Raw genomic sequence first — 25,109 nt, forward strand, 5'->3', positions numbered from 1 at the left:
CACAGATGAAAAAAAATTCAATTAAAAAAATATCCTGGACTAGGAAAGCAAGAATAAAGCAATTTGCTACCAAAGGCACCAGCAATAGCATGGGATTTTTAAGCCTCCTTACATTGAAGATAAAAATAACAGGAGAACCTCCATGTTGCTCAAATGTGGCCACTTTCTAAGCCAAAATTCAGCATGTAAATGCATTACCTTCCCCCCAGCATGGGACATGACTCCTGGGGATTAGCCTCCCTGGCACTGAGGGATTACTACCAAGCACTGGTGATGCAACTAGAAAAAGTCCTTGAATAAAAGGGGGAAATGGTAAAGACAAATACCTTTACATGGCTAAGTGACTTCAAAATGAGTTGGGAGGTCATCAGAGGGATGATGCTTATGCACATCTCAGCAGGATCTCAGAGACAGCCAACGTAAATACATCCCCAGGTAGTGGTACTCCTGAGAACTACAGAAACACCCAGGTCCTACAGTCATGACAGATGACTCAGGAGTTCAGTGCCATGCCAGTGGACCCTACTTTGGAATTTGTGTTCCTGAGTGTGATGGAGTTGGACTCAGATGTGACCTCTCTATGCATGCCTCTTCTGTCACTTTTAGTGAACCTGTGGTTGGTGTTTGCTCAGGAGACTTGAATCTCTGGACTGTCTATGTGCCAGCTGGGCCTGAGCTTCAGCAGTGTTGCAACACCTACTCCAAGGTTTGTTGGACTTACTCAGGTAAGCTAACAGGGAAGTGAGGATAGTTAACCATCACACCAGGGAATGGAGAGAGTCTACAGCTGCAAGCAGGAGAATTCCATCCATCAGCCCATCAGCCATGTGGGATCTAAGGCCCCTCTCAATATAAAGGTGGAGTGGACATCACAATCCCAGGGTCCTCAGGATGGAGAAATAAAATTAGAGTGCATCAGACTTACTGGTATTCTACTATAGAAGTATTGTGACTCTAGCAACGGAAGAAATTATATCATTGATGTGAAAACAGAGGCCGTGGGAGTTGCTGAAGGTGGGGAGAGGGAAAAAGAGGTATGATATTGGGGCATTTTTGGGACTTGGAGTTGTCCTCAGTGATATTGCAGGGACAGATGCAGGACATCATATATCCTGCCATAACCCACTGAATGGACTGGGAAAGATTATAAACTACAACATAAACTATAATCCATGATGTATTTAGCAATGCTCCAAAACGTACTCATCAAATGCATGAATGTACCACACTAATGAAAGAAGTTGTCAATGTGGGAGGAGAGGGGAGTGTGGGGAGCGGGGTATATGGGAACCTCATATTTTTTAATATAACGTTTTGTGTGATTTACATATCTTTTTAAAAAAACATAATAAAAAATAGTAAATTATAAAAAAGAAAATGAAAAAAAATAACAGGAGAGCTGACCTTTGTTCTTCAGTACAAGAAGCCACTGGCCAGAGTCTCACAGGGCAGACCTGGTGTGCACACACAGATAGCTCTAGACAATGTCTTCTGGCAGCAAGCACCTGCAAGACCAGAGTCTCAGTCCCTCTTGGCTTTCTCTTTCTTTCTGGAGATTATTGGAAAATGATTTCTTCAGTGATTCCCAAAGTGTGTCCCCACACAAGCAGCAGTAGCATCTCTGGGAAATTGTTAGAAAGGCAAATCTCAGGGACCACCCAAACCTACTGACTCTGAAACTCAGGGTGGGGCCCAGCAATCTGTGGTTTAATTAGACTTCTATGTTTATCTGATGCATGCTGAAGTTTGAGAGCCTCTGGTTCAACCCAAAACTTCTCCTAAGAGACAATCTGGAGGCCAGGGCAATACTCAGTAAAGAGGAGTTAACTTAGAGAAAACAGGAGACCCTGTGAAAACTTCTTATTTTCAACATTAAATCCTTCTTCTGGGAGTAGATGTGGCTCAAGCAGTTGAGTGCCTGCTTCCCACATGGGAGGTCCTGAGTTCAGTTCCCTATGCCCTCTAAAAACAAAAAAACAAGCAAGCAAGCAAAAAAACAATTCGGGGGAACCGATGTGGCTCAGTGGTTGAGTGCCAGCTTCCCACACATGAGGTCTGGGGTTCAATCCCTGGCCCCAGTACCTAAAAAAATAATAAATCTGTCTTCTAATTTTCTTATCTTTTGAGGATGCATTCAAAGCAGAATGCCTACTTTGCCACCTCAAATTTTCAGGAAGAGGAAACATCTGCAAAATCTACAATGTGTCATATATCCACTTGTAACGAAGAAAACTAAAAGAGGAAAGTGTTAGATAAAAGTGAGGTATTAAAAGTAATGAAAGTAAGCTGCTGCTATTTAATATCCCAAATGTGCTGTGTAGTGACTGCAGGAGAAATTTGGCTGCTGAACATGCTGAGAAATTATTTCTGCATTATAACAAATAAAAGAAATCTGACTACTAAAATTTTAATACTAAATTAACAATAATAATTAAATCTTTAATAACATTTCAGACTTATTCTTGTCCCTGAAAAAACCCTTCTTCTAAGATGGTCTATGGTGAAAATATCAAATTAATTTTCCTAAATCACCAGATAATAGCTCCAAAGAATGGTGCTTCAGAGGTAATCACCGGACATTGTAAATCCTCACAGGGCCCACTGGATGGAATGGAGGAGAGTATGGGCCATGATGTGGACCATTGTCTATGAGGTGCAGAGGTGCCCCAAGATGTCCAATGGATGTGTCATGATGATGGGAACGAGTATTGTTGGGGGGGGGAGAGGGGGGGCGGGGGGGTGGGGTTGAATGGGACCTCACATATATATTTTTAATGTAATATTATTACAAAGTCAACAAAAAATAAATAAAAAAAAAAATAGCTCCAAAGAATGTACATGGTAATAGATATTATAAATAGTATTTAATTTTATTGGACTTGATTTTCAAATAAAACAGAAACCTAAAATCCTTAGAATATCTCAAAACCTCTATTGGACTTACCACACTCAGCTAAGATGGAGTTGAAGAAGGACAACCACCATACCATGGAGCCTAGAGTGATTACAACTGAAAGTGGGAGGATTGCATCCAGCATCCATGTGGAATCTGAGCCTCCTCTTGACATAGAGGTGCAATGGACACAACCAATCCAATGTCCACATAGAAGAGGTGGCATTGGATTGGGAAAAGTGGACATGGTGGACGATGGGTATGGGGAAAGGCAGGAAGAGATGAGAGGTGGAGGCGTCTTTGGGACATGGAGCTGCCCTGGATGGTGCTTCAGAGGTAATCACCGGACATTGTAAATCCTCACAGGGCCCACTGGATGGAATGGAGGAGAGTATGGGCCATGATGTGGACCATTGTCTATGAGGTGCAGAGGTGCCCAAAGATGTACTTACCAAATCCAATGGATGTGTCATGATGATGGGAACGAGTGCTGTTGGGGGGGGAGAAGGGGGGTGGGGGGGGTTGAATGGGACCTCACATATATATTTTTAATGTAATATTATTACAAAGTCAATTAAAAAAAAAAAAAAAGAATATCTCAAAACCTTGCATTCTATTCAGCAGGAGGGTCTTCCCATCACTTTCAGCAAGAGAAGGCACCAAAAGCCTAGAAGAAGGTGCTGGCAAGTGGAAGGAGAAGTATCTACTAACTGGAGAAATGCTGATAAGAGACATCAAAAGAGGAAGTAGCAGGAAGCAGACTTGGCCCAGTGGTTAGGGTGCCCGTCTACCACATGGGAGGTCCACGGTTCAAACCCTGGGGCTCCTTGACCCGTGTGGAGCTGGCCCACATGTAGTGCTGATGCGCATAAGGAGTGCCCTGCCACACAGGAGTGTCCCCGTGTAAGGGAGCCCCAGTGCAAGGAGCACGCCCCGTAAGGAGTGCCACCCAGTGCGAAAGAAAGTTCATCCTGCCCAGAAATGGCACTGCACACATGGAGAGTTGATGCAACAAGATGACTCAACAAAAGGAAACACAGATTCCCGTGCCGCTGACAACAACAGAAGCAGACAAAATAAGAACACACAGCAAATAGACACAGAGAACAGACAACGGGCGGGAGGGAAGGGGAGGAGAGAAATTAAAAAATAGTAATAAAAATAAAAAATAAAAAAAAGAGGAGGTAGCAGAAGCAACTGAATCACTCCTATGTAGCAATAGTCCTTTGATCTCAGTTACTGCGGAGGGCAACTGTGGAGTCAATTCAATCATGATAACACAACTATGCTCATAATGATGACACTGCTTCCTCAAGAAAAAGTCAAATCATGTTCAGTATACTCTTTAAGATGACCGGTTCCTTTAAAAACTTCTGAGCAATGCTTAAAGAGGTAAACCTTAGTTAGCTAGAAAACTAACATATAAAACTTCCTTGTTTCTCAACAATGCCAGATAAATGAAGTCCTTTTGTGACTTTTTATTCTTAATTCTGGAGAAAGCAATGACAGAAAAAGGAATACTGGGAAGGAATTTGAGGCCTGGCAACTAGTTGTGACCCTAACACAAACAGACATTGTGACAAGGGGCAAGCTACACCATCTCTGGACTTTAATTTATCTAAGTAGTTGGTCCATTTTTTGAAAAAGGGGTCCAGGTAGTCTCTAGAGTCCTTTATAGCTTTACAAATCCTAATCTATTTTATGAGTTTACACTTTAGTCTGACCTCCAGCCCAGGAATTTCTTCCTTTAAAACCATTTCACTAAAGAGTCTACAAACTCCGTTGGGAAACCTATCCTTCCTGTAGCATCTGTCCTCATAAGTTAAATGATTTAATGATTCACCTTAAGTGGTTACAATTCTGAACCTCAATAGTCTTAGAAAAGGAATGCCATGCTTCACTGTAATTTTTCCAAGAAAATGTTTAATCTATGTAAGTTATTTGCCTTGGTCATTAGCGATCTTTGTGCCAAGATAGCTCCTAATCAAATTCTGGCAGAATATAAGTACCATTGAAAAGAAAGCATAAAGATCTATCTTCCGAGAAGTAGGTATTTTTCTTCCTGGTTGAGCAATGTTATCCAACAAATGCTTCCAACTGGCTTTCTATCAAGGAAAATCATTAAAGATGAAATGCTCTAAGGGACATGATCTGAGATGCTTATAAGTAATTACATTCATGCTGATAATTAGAAGAAATAGTCTGTGTAGTGGATACAGTACAATCACCTTTCACCACTGGTCTTGGATTTGATTTCTCCAAGGAATGCCAAGAGAAGCCTTTATTTAGCAGCAGTTTATGCCTCATTCAATCTGCACATTTTGTAATGTAAAAAGGAGGCTGAAAAAATAGAATGGGTACCTTGATATTTTAACTGCTTTGTTTTTCATGAAAATGTCCTTCTTTGAAGTGATGTAAAGCAGGTATGGGCAACCAGCCAGTAAATGCTTATGTATCACCTTGTAGCCTCCCATGTCCTAGAATGACTTAATCTGGCCTTTAAAATGTCTTCATGAGCTAGTATACTAAGCTTAAACAAAATAAAGAATTTCATATGATTTCTTAGCAGCTAAAACAGCAGCATACATATGTACACAGGAAAAGTGTGTACCTGCAGTCATGGTACCAGGTTCCAATGGTCCATCCTCAGAATTTAAGAATAAAATTTGCCAACAAAGCCATCACTAAGTAAATGTACATACATGGATAGAGCAATTTATCAAAATTGGTGTTTCTCCCCCAACAGCACATTGACTGTGGTGAACTTGGAATAAAATTGACAGTAATTCTCTTTTTTTATTTTACAGTGAATCTGTTGCCTGCAATCACCATGGATGAAAATTTGTTATAATTTCACTTCTTAATCAAATGGACGCTCAAAGCGCAGAGAGGGCACTAAACCAAAGAGACACTTCTAGGTCCTCAGCCTGTCTAAAATAGTTAATACTGTTACACTCCCCCTGCTTCTTGAAACTCTATTTTGGATTCCCAATGGCTTTCTTTCCTAGTTCTTGTATCTCTCTTCCCCTTCATTGACTCCCACTGCCTGCTCTTTAAACATACAAGTTCATCAAAGGTTTCCTCCCTAGCCCTTTTCTTGATCCATACTTTCTCTCCAGAAGGAGGCAATCTTTCAAGGAAAAGAAATAAACTTGGGTTCAAATCAGTTTTACCATCCATCTGTTGTGTCACCTTGGGCCTCACTTTCTACATAAGACTACGCTAAATGAGTCCTTGTAAGGATTAGATTGAGATCAGAGAAATAAGCACAGGGCAGAGAACCTCTTTCATAAGGAGGTACTCAAAGAATGTATGTCCCTCCTCTTTCTTTTTTTTCCCTGCAAATGTTTGCACACCTGCAACTATAAAATAATCCACATAAAATTCTCCAGTACATGGGTGTTCCCTGTAAGTAGATGACTACCAAATCTATGCATCCAGCTCATACCCCTATTTCCAGCAGCCTGCTAACATTGGGCCCATAGGAACCTAAAACATAGCACAGTGAATGCCAATTTTTATCGTAACACCTATCCCATCCTGAGCCCTGCTTCTGTAGCACAACCAGGCTCCCCATGTTTTATGCATTTTAGTGATAAACCACAAGGTCATCTCCCCAGTCTCCTGGATTTGACTCCTCCATTTCCCTCCTCCATCTCATTTATCTACCTTATACCAAATCCTTTTAATTCTATGCTTCCCCTCCCTCTCTTCCTTCCCTCCTTCCTACTGACATGGACAGTATTTACTTCATCACCTCTTATCAGGCAACAACATAATTGATTTTTGGACCTTACTGTGCTCCATCCTCTTTCATGCAGTTTCCATAATGCCACCACAGTCATTTTTCTATCACAGATCACAGGCCTTTAATGGTTCTCCACCAGGCCTTACAATTGACCTCAGTCTATTTTTTGGTTCCATCTTATGCTATTCTTTTTCTAACATCTCCTCCCACTCTTACCCCCACTAAAACATCATATCACACCTCTAGGCACTCTGGGAAACTTTGCCATTCACACACTTCCATGCCTCTGTGCCTTTGCTGATACTTTTTATCTACTGGAAATGCTTTGTGTCTTTCAAAATATTATCCAACCCAGAACAGATCTCTTCCTCCCTGTCAGCTGTTATAAAAGAAAAGGGAGAGGCAGTTCAGGAATTTTTCATCAGCGAATTCAGCCAGTGGAGCCCACTTTGAATCTCAGCTCTGGCCAGACAAACAACAAAGGAAAACCCAGAGAGATACACTTCTGTGGAAAGGTGCATCAAAAGCACCATCTGCTGGCCAGTATGGAAATTACAGGGATAAAAACTATTTTTAGAGCTCTCTTTACCCCATGCCTGGGAGAAAGATTGTGCCTCATTAGTGAGTCCTTGGCACAACTTTGATTACTTAAGCTGGGCAATTTTAAAGACTTAGACTAAGTTGAACCAAATATCAAAGAAGAGCTGTAAAAAATAATAACAATAGGCAAGAGAGAGAAATTGGCCATCAGAGTAAATTCACCAACATATCAGATGCCTAGCCATCAGCAAAAATTACAAGCCATACTAGGAAATAGAAAGAGATGGCCCAGCCAATGGAACAAACCAAATATCCTGAAGAGATTCAGGATTTAATATAATTAATCAAAGATAATCACAAAACTCTCCTAAATCAATTTAAAGACTAGAAAGAAAAAATGACTAAAGAGATAAAGGATATTAAGAAGATTCTGGGTGACCATAAAGAACAATTTTAAAGTCTGCAAAGAAAATTAACAGAACTTATGAGAATAAAAGACACAATGGATGAGATTAAAAATACATTAGAGGCACATAAGAGCAGATCTGAATTGCTTGAAGTCAGAATTAGTGATTTTGAAGACAGAACATCTGAACTGGAAGACAGGAGAAAAGAATGGGAAAAAATGGAACAGGGTTTCAGGGAATTGAATGACAACATGAAATGCAAAAAATATATATATGCATTATCAGTGTCCCAGAAGAAGAAAATGGAAAAAGGGTAGAAAGAATTTTTGAGGAAATAATGACTGAAAACTTCCCTACACTTATGAAAGACATAAATACGAATATCCAAGAAGGACAACACACCCCAAATAAAATAAACAGGAATTGACCTACCCTGAGACACCTACTTTTCAAAATGACAGATATCAGAGATAAAGATTTTGAAATAAGCAAGAAAAAAGCAAATCATCACATACAAGGGAAACTCAATAAGGTGAAGTGCCAACCTCTCATCAGAAACCATGGAAGAGAGAAGAAAGTGATATGATGCATTTAAGGTATTGAAAGAGAAAACCTGCCTGCAAAGAATTCTGTATCTGGCAAAGCTGTCCTTCAAAAATGAAGGGCAGTTCAAAGTCTTCACAGACAAACAAAAACTGATAGAGGGAAGCGGCTGTGGCCTGATCTGTTGGGCTCCAATCTACCACATGGGAGGCCCTGGGTTCATGTCCCAGGGCCTGCTTGTGAAGGCAGCTCACCTGCACACGGTGGAGAACCGCCAGCCCACAAGCACCACGGAGAGCCAACTCAGCAAGGTGACACAAGAAAAAAAAGGGACACAAGCAAAAATGAAGAAGAACACACAGTGAATGGACACAGAGAACAGAGAGCAAGAAAGCCACGGGCGGGGGGGGAATAAATAAATAAATAGAAACAATAAATACAGATACAGAAGAACACACAGTGAATGGACAAGCAGACAGCAAAAGCCACAAGGCGGGGGCAGGGGGGCGGGGGAGCTGATAGAAAAGTTACCAAAAGACCAGAATTACAAGAGATACTAAAGGGAGTGCTGCAGCCTGGGAGGAAAAAACAAGGGCAAGAGACTTTGAGAAGAGTGTAGAAATGAAGATTATTAGAAAAGGTGAAAAAGACAGGCTATAGTACGATATGACAACAGAAAGCCAAAGACCAAAATGGATGAAGTAAGAAATGCCTTTACAGTTATAACATTGAATGTAAATGGCTTAACTCCCCAATCAAAAGACACAGACTGATAAAATGGATTAAAAAAATATGGGCTGAGCCATCTATACGTTGTCTACAAGAGACTTACTTCACACATAAGGACACAACCAGGTTAAAAGTGAAAGGTTGGAAAAAGATATTCCATGCAAACAGTAACCAAAAAAGAGCTGGAATAGCTATACTAATTTTGTACAAATAGATTTTAAAACTATTGCAAAACTGTTGTAAGGGATGAAGAAGATCATTATATATTAATAAAAGGGGCAATTCAACAAGAGGAAATAACTATTCTAAATATTTTATGCACCTAGCCTCAGTGCCCCAAGATACATGAGGCACACACTGGCAAAACTGAAGGGGAAAATAGATGTCTCTAAAATAATAGTTGGAGACTTCAATACACCATACTTGGTATTGGATAGGACATCTGGACAGAGGCTAAATAAAGAAACAGAGAGCTTGAATAAAATGATAAATGAACTAGACCTAACAGACATCTATAGAGCATTGCACCCCAAAACAGCAGGATATACATTCTTTCAAGTGCTCATGGGCCCTTCTCCAAGATCACAAGACAAGATTCAATAAATCTAAAAGATTGAAATTATACTTTCTCTGTTCATAATGGAATTAAGCTGAAACCAATAATGGATGGAAAAAGGGAAAATTCATAAATATATGGAGATTAAACAACATGCTATTAAACAACCAATGGAATAAAGAAGAAATTACAAGAGAATTCAGCAAATATCTTGAGACAAATGAAAATGAGAACACAACATATCAAAACCTATGGGACAGGGAAGCGGCTGTGGCTCAATCAGTTGGGATCCTGTCTACCATATGTGAGGCCCTGAGTTTGCATCCCGGGGCCTCCTTGTGAAGGCAGGCTTGCCCACAAGCACCGCGGAGTGCCACCCAGCCCGCAAGTGCCACAGAGAGCTGACTCAGCCAGGTGACCACAATACAAAAAAGGGAGACAAGCAAAAAACACAGAAGAGCTCAGCGATGGACACAGAGAGCAGATAGCAAGCAAGCTACAAGGGGGGAGGAGAAATAAATTAAATAAATACAGACACAGAAGAATGCACAGCGAATGGACACAAGTAGACAGCATGCAAGTGCCACAGAGAGCCGAGTCAGCAAGGTGATGAAACAAAAAAGGGAAACAAGTAAAAACACAGAAGAGTGTGCAGTGAATGGACACAGAGAACAAAAACAGCAAGCAAGCCACAAGGGGGGAAGGATAAATAAGTAAAATACAGACACACAGAAGAACACATAGCAAACAGACACAGAGAGTAGACAGAAGCAAGCCACAAGCGAAAGGGTGGGGGGAAACCTATGGGACACTGCAAAGGCAGTACTGAGAGGGAAATGTATAGCCCCCAACACTTATATTAAAAAAGAAGAAAGCTAAAATTGATTATCTAACTGCACTCCTGGAGGAATTAGAAGAACAGCAAGCTAATCCCAAATGAAGCAGAAGGAATGAAATAATAAAGATCAGGGCAGAAATAAATGATGTCAAGAACTGAAAAACAAGAGAATCAACAAAACCAAAAGTTGGTTCTTTGAGAAAATCATCAAAATCAACAAGTCCTTAGCTAGACTGACAAAAGAAAAAAAAGAGAAGTTACAAATAAATAAAATCAGAAATGAGAGGGTGGACATTACCACTGGTCCCATAAAAATAAGAGAGATCATGAAAGGATATTATGAACAACTGTATGCCAAAAAAACTAGAAAATGCAGACGAAATGGACAAATTCCTAGAAACACATGAACCACCTACACTGACTTTAGGAAAAATAGGAGACCCCAACAAACCAATCACATGTGAAGAGACTGAAACAATCATCAAAAATTTCCCAAAGATTAAATGCCTGGGACCAGATGGCTTCACAGATGAATTCTACCAGTCATTCAAAGATGAACTAATACTGGATCTTGCTCAAGCTCTTACCAAAAAAAAGTGAACAGGAAAGAATGCTAACAAACTCATTCTATGAAGCCTGCATTATCCTAACACCAAAACCAGAGAATGATACTACAAAAAAAAAGAGAGATAAAGAAAATTACAGACCAATATCTCTAATGAAGATAGATACAAAAATCCTCAACAAAATACTTGCAAACAGAATCCAAAAGCATGTTAAAAGAATTATACACCACAATCAAGTGCGTTTTATCCCAGGTATACAAAGGTGGTGCATTACAAGAAAATCAATTAGTGTAATAAACCATATTAGTAACGATCCTCTCGATTGATGCATAAAAGGCATTTGACAAAATACAACACCCTTTCTTGATAAAAAACACCCCAAAAGATAAGAATAGAAAGAAACTTTCTCAATACAGTAAAGTATATATGAGAAAAACCTACAGCTAGCACCATACTCAATGGTGAAAGAATGAACATTTTCCCTCTGAGATCAGGAACAAGACAAGGATGACCTCTGTCACCATTATTATTCAGTATTGTCCTAGAAATTCTAGCTAGGGCAATTAGTTAGACAAAGAAATAAAAGGCACCCAAATAACAAAGGAAAAAGTAAAACTCTTACTATTCACTGATAACATGATCCTTTATTGAGAAAATCCTGAAAAATCCACAACAAAGTTACTAGAATTAATAGACAAGTTCAGCAAAGTGGTGGAATACAAGCTTAATATGCAAAATTCAATAGCGTTTCTATACACTGCTGATGCGCAGTCTGAGGATGAAATCAGGAAAAAATTCAATTTTTAATAGTGACTAAAACAATGAGATATTTAGGAATAAATTTAACCAAGGATATAAAGGACGTATATTCAGAAAACTACAAAACATTGCTAAAAGAAACTGAGGAAGACTAAATAAATGGAATTCCATGTTCATGTTTGGAAGACTAAATATCATTAAGATGTCAGTTCTACCCAAACTGATTTACAGATTCAATGCAATCCCAATAAAAATCCCAACAGTCTTTTTGGCAGAAATTGAAAAGACAATGATTCAATTTATTAGGAAGGGTAAGGGGCCCTGAATAGCCAAAAATGTCTTTAAAAAAGAACGAAGTTCAAGTGTTGTGGAATTTAAGAGAAGTTCAATTATTTGAGTATAGAGAGGCCAGGACTCAGGAATGATTTTGAGAAGGAAAAATGGTTTATTGACGGCCGGCCGGACTCGGGAGCTTTCAGTTTGAATCCCGAGCCCCGAACAAGATTTTCAAACGTCTTTTATACAGAGAGGAAAGGCCAAATGGTCCCTTTGTTTCAGTTCTCAATAGGCTTCAATTAGCATATATCTTCCACATCTTAGGTAAGCTTTTAGCATGGACTCCAGACATTCTAGATAAGCCTTTAGCATATTTGGTTTTTGCATTTCCCCTAAATACTTAAAGTTTATAGCCCCCGCATTGTTAAACATTTCCTGGGACTGGAGCTGCTGCTAGTCCCCAAGGGCAGGACTGCAGCCCCCCACCGTTCCACACCCACAAGTCAAACAACTTAGTTATCTCTGAAGAGACAAAGAGCCTTCCACCCATAGCCCACATCACAAGGACTCTCACTTTCTGACTTTAAAGCATATTACTTAGCTACAGTTGTAAGATAACAGCATGGTCCTGGAATAAGGACAGACAGATTGTCCCATGGAACCAAATCAAGAACTCAAAAATTGACCATCACATCTACAGTCAAGGAATTTTTAACAAAGGCTGTTAAGCTCAACTAGTTAGGCCTGAACAGTCTATTCAACAAATGGAGCTGGGAAAACTGGAAAGCCATATCCAAAAGGAAAAAGAAGACCCCGCTCTCACACCTTATACAAAAATTAATTCAAGATGGATCAAAGGATTAAATATAAAAATAACAACCATAAACTCCTAGCAGAAAATGTAGGAAAACATCTTCAAGATCTTGTGGTAGGTGGTAGTTTCTTAGACCGTATGCCTAAAGTACTAGCAACAAAAGAAAAAATAGATAAATGGGATGTCCTCAAAATTCAACACTTTTGCACTCTGAAGGACTTTGTCAAAAGGGTGAAAAGGCAGCAAACTCAATGGAAGAAAATTCTTGGCAACCACATATCTGATAAGAGTTTAATATTCATGATATGTAAGGAGATCATATACCACAACAATAAAAAGACAAAGTATCCGATTTAAAGATGGGCAAAAGACGAAGCAACACATGAAAAAAATGGTCAACATTACAAGCAATTAGGGAAATGCAAATCAACAGCAAAATGATATATCATTTCACACTGATTAGACTGGTCATTATTAAAAAGTCGGAAAACTGTAAATGTTGGAGAGGATGTGGAGAGATAGGCACACTTATTCACTCTTGGTAGGAATGTAAAATGGTACAACCACTGTGGGGATGGTTTGACAGTTCCTAAGGAAGTTAAATATAGACTTGCCATGGGACCCAGCAATACCACTGCTAGGTGTATACTCAGAAGTACCGAGAGCAGTGACATGAACAGACATCTGCACACCGATGATCATAGCAGCATTATTCATGACAGCCAAGAGTTTGAAACAACACAGGTGTTATCAGCTGATGAATGGATAAACAAATTGTGGAGTATACACATGATGGAATATTATCCAGCAGAAAGAAGAAATGAAGTTGTGAAACATAGGACAACATGGATAACCTGGAGCATGTTATGTTGAGTGAAGCAAGCCACATACAAAAGGACAAATACTATATGAATGCCCTATTATGAACTAAATATATTATGTGAAATATAAATACATGAAAAATGAATATGGGTAGAATTGCATATATAAGATCATTGTACTTTGAAGCTGAACAAATGTAAGTTAATACTACAAAATGTTAGTATCATACAAAAAAATTTTTACTAAGTGAAGGAGACCAGTCACAGAGTACTACATATTGTATGATTCCATTTATATGAAATATAAATATAAATCAATGTATAAAAATGAAATGGTTTCATCTTTAGTGTTTATATAGATCTGAGGAAGGAATACTAAGGGGTGTGGAGTCTTTGTTTTTGGAGTAGTGAAATTGTTCTAAAATTTTTTAGATAATGAATATACAATATTGTGATTATACTAAAGATCATTGATACACACTTTGGATCGACTAGCCAGAAACACCAGCTATGTATGGTGGGGGAAGCATATAGAAATTGCTAGGTGAGGAATTTTCTTGTTTCTTTGTTTGTCTGTTTTTTGTTTATTATTATTGATATAATGAAAATGCTCTTATAATGATTGAAGTGATGAATGCACAAATATGTGATCATAACAAATACCATTGATCATACACTTTGGATGAATTGTATGCTTTATTAATATGTATCAATAAAATTGATTTGTTTAAGATATATATATTACCCAGTCCTTTAGGATAGGCACGAGTAAGGAAAAACTGGTTATTAACGAGAATTAATCAGAGAACAACAGAAGTAAAAGAGGGTTGAGAAATTTTCATCTTGATTGGAAGTGTCATGGAATGTCTTTCAAACACCTATCATTCTTGAATGATACCATCAGATTTGAAAAGTTGAGTATAAGACATCTCTGCTCATCCAATTGCAAAACAAAATAGGAAAAATTGTATAACAGCTAGAACATAACAAATGTCTGGAATTAAATGTGTCTTCTTGTGTGTAGGACAGCAGCCTATGTGCCTAATTACATTATAGCAAAAATTATAGTCTAATCCAAGAATATTTCATTAGCATTAAAAAATATAAAAACCTTGAAAATTTTCAGTTTCCCATAGGAGGCATTCCATTTTCAGTTTCATTCTCATGTTATGATTTTCCCCAAAACTCTCCCAATTTCAAGGTTTTCAGCACATGCTTCTTTAGGAACATCTTAAAGAAGTTGTTTTGCCAAGGTCTCTGTTACTTCTACCACTGGCCCCTTCAACCCTCTCTTGAAATTAATAAAAAATACAGAAGTTGCTAAGCCTAAAATCTAAACTAAGCTTAAGGCCCATATACACTGCAGAAACCCACTGGACTCCTTTCTAACATTTTGACAAATTTCATGGCATGGATTCAAGTTATGTTATCTTAGGGGCCCTTGAAAATAATCTAACATATATATATACACCTTACATGAACACACAAAAAGGATTTGTCACTCACATTTCACAAGCAGCTTGACTGAATCCCAGATTCAGCCCTAAACCCTCCAAATTGAAATCCAAACAATTACTTTCCCACTGCAGGAAATGAAACCATCGATATTGTCTTACTCTTCACTTATCCCCCCTTCCCCTACATGTACACTGTGTGTGGCCTGTACTAAGATAAGAAACTAAAGCACATAGTTCCCATCCACTTCTTATATCCTTCTGAGTCCCTTCATGATTCAACACAAGTAATTCCTTTTTGGTACTCCAGCAAGAGTGAGGTAGAGATAGAAAAAATCATTTTCAAAAGTAATTTTTCCATGTGGCACAAAGAGAGGTGACTATAATAATTATGGTAAAAAATAACGTTATTATACTGTTGACCTTTGAGTTGGTAAGAAAAGCTTTCAGCCTACAAACATGAAATAAGGAACTATGAATTTTAGAACCATATGCTTTTCTCACATTCCCATACCTGAACCCCATGCCAACTGCTCATTTCCCTCTTATTTATTAAAGTTCAACTAGGGGTAACATTTCAAGTTTAAGTTTGTGCAAAATAAAGCAGACATTCTACTAATTGTGAAACTAAGTCTTCACTGATGAAGGTACCACTATTTTTGTGCCTCCCCCCCCTCGCATTCCCCATAATGCAGAGCTTGTTAGGCGGTTTCCCATGTTCTTCCCTCTCCTTCATTTCATCCAGTCATGAAGTTAGGAGGAAAAGTTCACCTCACCCGTAGCAAGTCTATGTAGCTGGTGATGGAGGTAATCTATGTAAAGGAAATTTCACAGTTACTGAACCATAATAGAACTACAAGCCTTTAGATGTCTGATTTTTTTAAATGCCTTATATATTAATAACAAATTAAGATTTTAATTCAATAGACTCGTAATACTTTCATTTTTAACTCAAGTGTACTTGCTGCTTTACAGATTATGCTTCCACTGGCATTTTAAAAATCGGTAATAAAGAGGATTTTTTTGTTAAATTTTGAATAAGCTGTTCTCTGAATTTAAACAGACCCCATTTGCCAAACTGAAAAATCCTGGTCCATTTGCATGAATGCCTTCATAGAACCACCAAGACAAGCAAACCTGAAGTGTGCTTTCACCTCTGAGGCAATCACACACACCTAGACACACATACATACAAACATACCCTACTGCAGAATAATAGGCTTAAAAGCTTTCCAGAGTGCTGATAGCTACCTCAAGAAGGCTGGCCAGAACCAACCAAGAATTTAATACCTAGACTAATGTCGTCCTTAGTCGACTACCTCCTTCATGAGTGTGTTTAGGTGCCTCAAAGCCTTTAAAGAAAGTTGGCCAAGACATGAACCGATATTACATTTCACACCCAACACCTAATTTTTTAGTTTTGAAGGTAGAAATTCCAAATACAAAAAATTTTTAATTGCTAGGACTTGAACATATGCCTACATCAGATCTCTCATTACTTCAACAGGTCTTTGTTATCTATAAAGCTATTTTCACTTTTCTCCCCTTCTCTTCCTACCTGCTGATGGTGGAAATTAAATACAAGTATTCTATCTAAAAAGACAACTAGGTCATTGTGCCTGAAGCACAATGAAGCACTCAGAAATGTTTTATTCCCTTTTTTTTCAACCTTTCATTCAAATTTACTTTATCCAGTATACTGGGACATGGTTCTTAATTTCTCTCTGCCCTAGACTGCAGGGATCTAAATTGCAAGAATTAGTCATAAGAGGGTATTTAACAGTACTAAAGTTTGCTTTCAGACCACATTTGCTATTTTTTTGGCTACCTAGCACCCATTAGGTCTCAGAATGTAAGTACTCTGAGGGTAGGGACATTTTCTTGTTCTCAGACTAATCCCAGTGCCTAGAAACAAGGTAGATAATAAACAATAAATATTCATTGACTGAGGTATATGAGCCTGGGGCACACTGTCTTCCCACAACAGTAAAGATCCCTCAGATCCTTCTCACTACCAGCACAGCAAGATGAAGTGTGTAGCACATGACCTAAGCTAGCACTTTTCTGGACTTAAGCAGAAGGTCACAAAACAGAAAAATTGGAGCCCAGTCATTTCAATGGTGCTGGCCTGATGAGAAGTATAGTGGACCATGTTTCTTAAGCAGGTTCTGTCCTGATTCTAAACCTCACTCTCTAGCCTTTCTGTTACATTTGTGAGTATGCAACATCTGAGTTGGGGTTCCCCAACACTGCCCTCAGATTTGATGATTCACTAGAAGGAATAAAAAAACTCAGAAAATCTGTTATAATCACAGTTATGGTTTATCACAGTAGATACAGCAAAGGGTAAAAGTACATAGAGAGGAGTCCAGGAGAAACCAGGAGCAAGCTTCCAGGTGTCCTCTCCTAGGGCAGTTGTATGGATATACTTAATTCTCCCAACAATGGTATATGACAATAGGTGCAAAATGTAGCCAACCAGGGAAACTCACCCAAACCTTGGTATCCAGGAATTTTACTGGGGGTCAGGTCAAAATGACACATCATGGCCCAAGGCCTCAGGAATACAAAAGCACTCTTATTGGGCAGGATATTCCTGGGAGGTTCTATCAGGAGGTGGTCAAAGGCTTTTCTTTGGAATGTGCAGGGCTTCAGCACCCTGAGCCTGCTGATTTAACCCTCCACTATACAATATCCAATAAATGCCTTTTTTTAAGTTAATTAGAATTGATCTCTGTTGTTTGTACCCAAAGACCCTATACAGTCTCACTTGTAAGTGTAGAACTAGAATGTAAGTTCAAGTCTGCCTGATTCTAAAATCTTTATCACTATAAATCAGTTATCACAGGGCATCATTTAGTACAGGAATTTTATAAAATAGAACTCTATTGACCTATAAAAGTTTGTAAATTAAGGCACCAAGCTCAGCATATAAGCTCACTGCCTTCCTTTCTACCCACCCACCCACCCCTGGCCCAGCATGGGACATGACTCCTGGGGATGGGCCTCCCTGGTACCAAGGGATTATTACCAAGCACCACCTAGTGATGTATTTGGAAAAAGAATTAGACAAAAAGGGGATAATATTAAATACAAAAGAGTTTTATAGCTAAGAGATTTTGAAGTGAGTTGGGGGGTCATTCAAGAGGTTACTCTCATGCATGTCTCAGGCAGATCCCACTGACTGCCACAGTAAACAGTGCCTCAAGCAGGGCTGTTCCTGGGTGCTCTTGAGACATCTGAACACTATAGGAAGGGCAGACAAATCCAGGAAATCAGCTTCCCTGTCAGTGGGCCATACCTTGGAAAATATGTTAACCTACTTCCCCAGTGTAACAGAGTTAGACTCATTTATAATTTCCCTACAAATGGTTGTTTTGCCCCTTTTATTTGAACCTATACTTAGCACAATATCCATTAAATACATGCCCCAGAGACTTAAATCTTCAGTCTTATCATATACCAGTTGAGCCCTGAATCTCAGCAGAGTTGCAGCCAACACCTACTCTCTAGTTCATCAGACCTACTTGGTCCCCTACTAGATTATGCAGGATTCAGTAAGAAATCCTGAATACAGGATGATTTCTGTTGGAGGTAGTTTAGGAACAGCTCTTCCAACATAGACATTAGGATGGCATGACTCCTTAAAGTTCCTTCTAAGCCAGGGTTCTAGAGAATTCTTTTAGGCTCATAAGCACTATGTTTAACTTTTCCCCTCTTTCCATCACAATAAATAACCCACCAACACTATTCTCTCAAAGGGAATAGATTTTCAACTCCCCAAAAAAATATGAGCCCTGGGAGGATACATATAGATTTTCTGGAGAAATAATCCTTGTTCACTAGTCTCTCATACTACAAAAGCTTAGAATTCCAGTTAAGTGTCGATATTCCATTCTAAATTGTTGCACAAATGCCAGTAATACATCTGTTAGAGAAAATTAACAGACCAGCACAACAAAGGTACTCAGAGTCCTTGGGAGCTAAAAATATATTTTCTCCAATTGAATGTATGTGCTGCATAAATGTAATTCATATACCACAATACACAACATACAGAATATTGCTTTTCTTGGAATATGTAAAAATTGATGCAAACACCCACAATATTATCTATGTCTCTCCTTTACTACCATCTTTTTTTTTGGATGGTGGCTAACTTCACTGATAGTTTACAAAGGACTCTATGAAGATAAGAATCCCAGACTTTTTTACAGATTTTGTTTATTTCTAAAGGGTTATTCTGCACCACTAGCTGTTTTTCATAAAGAAGGACCAGCCAGTCTTGCAGACTCTTCTCTGGAGCCTGGGTTTTCTCTGTCAACCACAGTGTTATGCAATTTCTGACAAATAAAACATATTCTAGAATTAATTACCTGTTTAGATATTCTGTCTGAAAATGGGGTTGGTCTTATATTTAAGAATTTTTTTGAAAGATCATTCCTAACTTTTTTATGTGTCAAAAGATGACAGTTCAGTAGCTCCATGTTATTAACATAAGGAAACTAATTTGTAGATAGGATGCTCAGATCCAATCAATTATCCCTTTCTGTTAACTGGATAATTAACAGCATTTTTTAAAGTAGCACTGATCCAAGTGCCTTTTATGCTCATTGGAAGATTGATTATCCATGAAGAAGTTGTCTGTTATCTTTATTATCCATTTGGATAGGAAGGAAGGCCTTGGGGAAGGGACAAAAGGATTAGCTTTGTTTACTCCCCACTCTACCCTTTCACATTCAGCCTCCTGTGTGAATTGGCTGTGATTTGAGTCTTAGTGAGAAAGGATGGATCTTGATAAAAATCTTTAATAGAATGAAAATCTATTTCAGACATCAAAAATAGAATTTTGATTATGTCCTTGCATCCATGGCTTCTTGGGGGAGGGGGGTGGTGATAAAATTCTTTTCCCCCCTTGCCTATATTTATCTGCCAAGCTTCTTTTCTGAATCCCTATCTCCCCACCCCCTCCTCCATCAGTCTCATATTTCTATGCCTAAAAGACAAAACCATGGGCTAGTTACTGCAACAGTATCATTTATTTGTGTTCTTCAAGCAGCCTGCAACACAGCCAGAAGATAATGGACACCTCATTTATTCAAGCTCTGAATGATCATATTTAATTCCCTGTGACAGCTGTCTTCCCCACATTAGCATTGCAAATAAGTTCGGTTTTGTAATGGCCTTCTATTGAACATGATTCAATTATGTGTGGTCCGTATCGAGGCAGGATACGGTCTTAGTATCTATAGCAATATTTCTGCAAGCTGCTGCTCTTTACACTGCTCACATTTAAGCTGGATGTTTACCACAATGCTTTCCTTGAACTAAATTGAACTCCCCACACTTTCAAATAAAATAAAGAGGAATGAACGTAATTTGAAAAAGCAGTTACTAGGCATATAGATATTACATACCTCCTCCCCATTACATATGTAATCAACCTGGAAGCACTTTGAAAAAATTGCCAATTGTCCCATTTTAAAACCCAGATAATAAAATCATTATGGCCAATTAAACGATTAGACAATGTTAGATACTGAGGTTCAATGCCTGGTTTTGCATATTACTAACAACACTCTTTTAGGCATTAAGGCAATCAATCTGAATTCAGAGCCATTTTCCTGTAATGGAGGTGAGGAACCAAAAAAAGCAGCTTCTTCATAAACTGAAGGAAGATGCCAAAGTGACCTGATCTTAGCAAGGGGTGAAATGCAGCCTTCCTCAAAAATGCCCAACTCATCATTTGGCTCTTGTCTCCAGCAGTTCATCTGCAGATGTAGCCACCACCTGGTTTCCATGGGGTTCCCAGCCCTGGCAGCTGTGGAACAAGCATATTGTGGACAGACAGAAGAAAGAGACAGCTGGGTAGAATAGAGGGTCTGCTTACCAATTCTCCACAAGATGAATCACAAACCCTAGGTCACAGTGACTCAGGCCACCCATGGTCTCCGAAGGGATGAAAACCAAGCTTTTTATGTCCTAATGTGAAAAGGAACCCTCATCCCCCATGCCTAGTGTTTCCAGGTGGAGTGATTTCCCTAGATGGAATTTCCAGGTTCCCACCCTATGGCATCACTCCTCTCTCCTCCCTCAAGCCAAGAGGAGTGAGTTGGTGGGTTTAAAAGTAGAATCTTGGCAACCTTGGCTCATGCCTTTCATCCTTTGGCTCTGTCTGCCTGCAGAGAGGTTACATTCTGGTCTGGTACCCTCATTAGATGGGGAGCTTAGTCAGGACCAGAGCTACCCCTTCCAGGGAGCCTGATATTTGGGAGGTTACATTCATGCCAGGGAAGGGTTAATAAGCATACACGACTCCACCTAAGGCATGTCATCCAAAGTAGCTTTTTTCATTTAAAAAGTTGGCATTCCGATCTCCACTATCTGATTCCTGGGTCTTTCAGTTGGTTGAAAACTTGAGGAAGAAGAGAGGATGGTCTATTGGATTCATTCCCTTACACCTGACACGTATAACCTTCCCCTTCTGTCTGATATTAATTTAATGTGGAGCAGTGCTTCGCAGACTGTAATGTGCATACAAATCACCTGAAGATCTTATAAAAACACAGATTCTGGGTCAGTAGTTCGGGAATGGAAGCTGAGATTCCGCATTTCTGAAAAGCACCCAGATGATGTCAATGTTGCCAATGGACCATACTTTGAGTACAAGAATTTGAAATGTGTTCTCCAGAACTGAGAGAACTCAGGGCAGACCCAGCTGCCATCAGAAGGGGAGGCTGAGTATTCTACAGCTTTTTTCTTCTCCTTTTAAGGAAGGGGTCCCTAAATTTTAGTATACATTAGAATCACTTGGAAAGCTTGTTAAATGTCAGATCACTGAGACTTACAGCCAAGACTTTTTGCTCAACAGATCTGGCTTGGAGGCCAGCACCTGCATTTTAACAAGTATTTCACCATCTGATATGTATTTTAACAGGTTATTCTGATGCAGATGGCCCTGGAACCCACTTTGATTCTGGCTAAGGAATCACACCAAGAACTCATTCATGTATAGAACCGCTCAATAATAATGCTACCTTGCTTTTCTATGCCTCCTTATGTTTCAGAGCACTTTCACATTAACTATCTGATCTTCACATTAACAAGTGTGCCTCTATTGTACAGATGAAGAAACAGATATAGCAGTTTTGAACTATTTCTGAAGTCACATGGTTACTTAGTAGGGCGACAAACTTTTCCCGGGGGCTTAGTTTCAGCACTGAAAGTCATGTGTCCCAGGAAATCCCTCAGTCCTAGGGAAACCTGAACTGTTGGTTACCCTATTACTTAGTCACAGGGATGAAAGAAGTACTCAGATTCATCTCAATTCAGTGTAGTAAAGTGACTAAACATAAACAGCAGTGTGAAAAGCAGAAACTAACAATTGCTGATTTGGGCAGAAATGAAATACATTGGAAGGATATTGGGTAGCTCACAAAGTTACAGGGAAGGCTAGAAGACCAAGATCAGAAAATAGGAAGGAACAAGGAAGAACAGGCAGCCAGAACCACGGCGGAACAACATCGTACCATAGAATTAACCAATGATGATACTACCAAGCAGTAAAAGCCCAGCCTACAACACCCCACAACATTGTCCCCACCACTCCTGTAAAGTAGATTTACTGTCACTGTTCCTGTTGACAAAAAGGACTCCCACCTTCCCTGCTTCTCTGTGTTACACTCTCACAATTCAAAATCCAGGCAAATGCATCTGATTGGCCAATTCTCAGTCACATGTTTGTACCATAGCTGCAAAGGAAGCTGGGAAATTAAGCATCAGTCATTTTCAACTTTTAGAAAAGTCATAACATAGCAAGGGTATAAACATTCTGGAAGCCAAAAAAGAAAATGACAGATATTTTTGGTATGTTTTTTCCCTTGTATTAGAAAATCAATCTAATAATGAAAAGAATACTACAGTTTTCAAATTTTACCTTTAAAAGTGCACCCTACAAATAAGCTGTTCATGTTGCCCTATAGCTATAGAAACTAGAAAGTCAAAGAAATTAATAACCTTAACCTTCTGGTACAGGAAGGCAATTTTCAGAGTAACACAGAGAAATGAGTTACAGAAGAATATAATCAAGAATTATATACAGAACTATGTAACTGAAATCCTCTTAGAAAAATCACCTTTTATTTTTAAGTCTGCTAATCAGACACTACTGAAAGAGTTCTCATAATTATTTGCCCACACTATTACTTATACTCTCCAAAAGCATCAGACTAAACTATAGCCATAAGATTGCCTTTTCTTTCCTACTGGCTAGGGAAACTCATTAGGAGGGCAAGGATGCTGCTGAAACAGATTTTATTTTAACACACAAAGCATTACAGAGAAGGAAGCATCATAAGGCAAGAAGTGAGTGAGAATATGAGCACCTTCTCCTTGACCACAGGGCATAGGCAGGGCACAGGCAGCACACAGTCACTGAAACGTTATGAACCTGCGGTTTTACGAGTAGCCCACTAGCTACTGTAATAACTAAGGGTGAGGTTTCTCATCCTAAAACATGAAGTCTATTATAATGGATGTAATAGCTCTCTCCAGTGCCTCCTGCACCTAGGGGATGCTTCTTTGAAAGATTCTTTCCTATTCAATCCCGATTCCTATCTATTCCCCTTATTAATCAACTGCAGCCAGTTTTCTTAGGCATATGAAGGAAATCATTCAGACATTTCGATGGTCTACTCTAGCTTGTTCAGTTTCCCAAGAGTTACATGATAACCACTAGCAAAATTTGTAACTTTTCCTGTCTCCCTTTTATACTAGCGACTCTCCTGTTGTGCTCCCAGGGTTCTAATGACACCCTCTCTTGCTGGCTCCAACGACACCTATGGACTCCTTCCCCCTGTACTTTCTACATAAGCCAGGATGACATCACCCCAGTGCCTAAAGCAAAACACAACACTGTCTACCCTTCCTTGAAGGGGCTCCTTGAAAGGAAAATAAGCATAGTTTCAAGGTGAACTACTCCAGAATAAAGATATTCCTGCCGTGTTCTTTACTGTAGGAAGGGTGAGTTACCCACATCTCAGTGACAACTGCATTCTCCAATCTGGCTAAAGTCCAGACTTCTAGAGCCCTGCTCTCCACTTTGGCCCATTGTATTACGCTATAAGTCAACTGAGAGACTGAAGGTGAACACAGTCATTCCTTACTTGGTGTCATTTAATAAATGGCATCCCACTTGTCCGTTATATTGACAGATAGAAAGCCCAGTAGCATAATGGAAGTTTATAGAGTAAAAATGCAGAAGCCATCAGAGAGGAAGTTCTAAAATTCTGTGTTGTATAGATAACCACTCACACACTCCTTTCCTCCTCCCCCCACCTACCCTAGATTACCCTTCCTCCAGCTCGTTGCAACAAACTCTGGCATCTTTACTGCATCTTCTGTTCCTCTCGCTTCTTTACACTCCATTAAGATGCCTAAAGTCAATGAATTGCTTGCTCTCTGGCTTGCAGTTATCCTTGTCTACAGCTTCTTCTGCCCTGCAAGTGACCGTGACTGGAGTCTTTTCCAGACTCATCTCCAGTCTTTGCACCTTCTTACTCATACCCCTCCTTTTCTCATTCCTCTTCCAGCAACGGGAGGTGAGCTGTGGAGCGGAACCTCCTCTTCCCACACAATAACACACAGAAACTGCCTTAGCAACAGGGCCCGGGATTAGCACGGTGTCTCCCGTCGGAACCTTCCACCGAGGCCAAAGGAGCTCCTGACAGGAGTCACTACACCATGCCTGTGAATCTCTGCGGACCCCCAAACCACTTCAGCATACTCCAAACCAATCTTCCAGGCACTTTGCAGGAGGCTGGCTCCACTTCAGCAAAGTGCCCTGCACTGAAAGACGTATTTTCCATTGGTAACTAGTGCAGTTAATAAGAGTGCTGGACACACTGGCACTAAGGAAATTAGCCAGAATTTAATTCTGCCAATAAATTGCCTTGAGCGTCATAGTTTACCACAAGCTTCCCTCGGGGCCTACTTTAAATCGTAGGTGTGTTTTTAAGCCTTCAGAAATCACACTGTAGCAGTTCCTAGGCTGCAATAAAATGTCTTCACTATAATAAAGCTTGAATCTGCTCAGCACTTGGCATCTCTTCTGTAACAATTTGGCAAACTCCAAAACATGCATGTTTGCTATGGGTATAAGATGAGC

The sequence above is a fragment of the Dasypus novemcinctus genome, chromosome 3, assembly GCF_030445035.2.
Source record: "Dasypus novemcinctus isolate mDasNov1 chromosome 3, mDasNov1.1.hap2, whole genome shotgun sequence".
In the NCBI taxonomy this organism is placed as follows: Eukaryota; Metazoa; Chordata; class Mammalia; order Cingulata; family Dasypodidae; genus Dasypus; species Dasypus novemcinctus.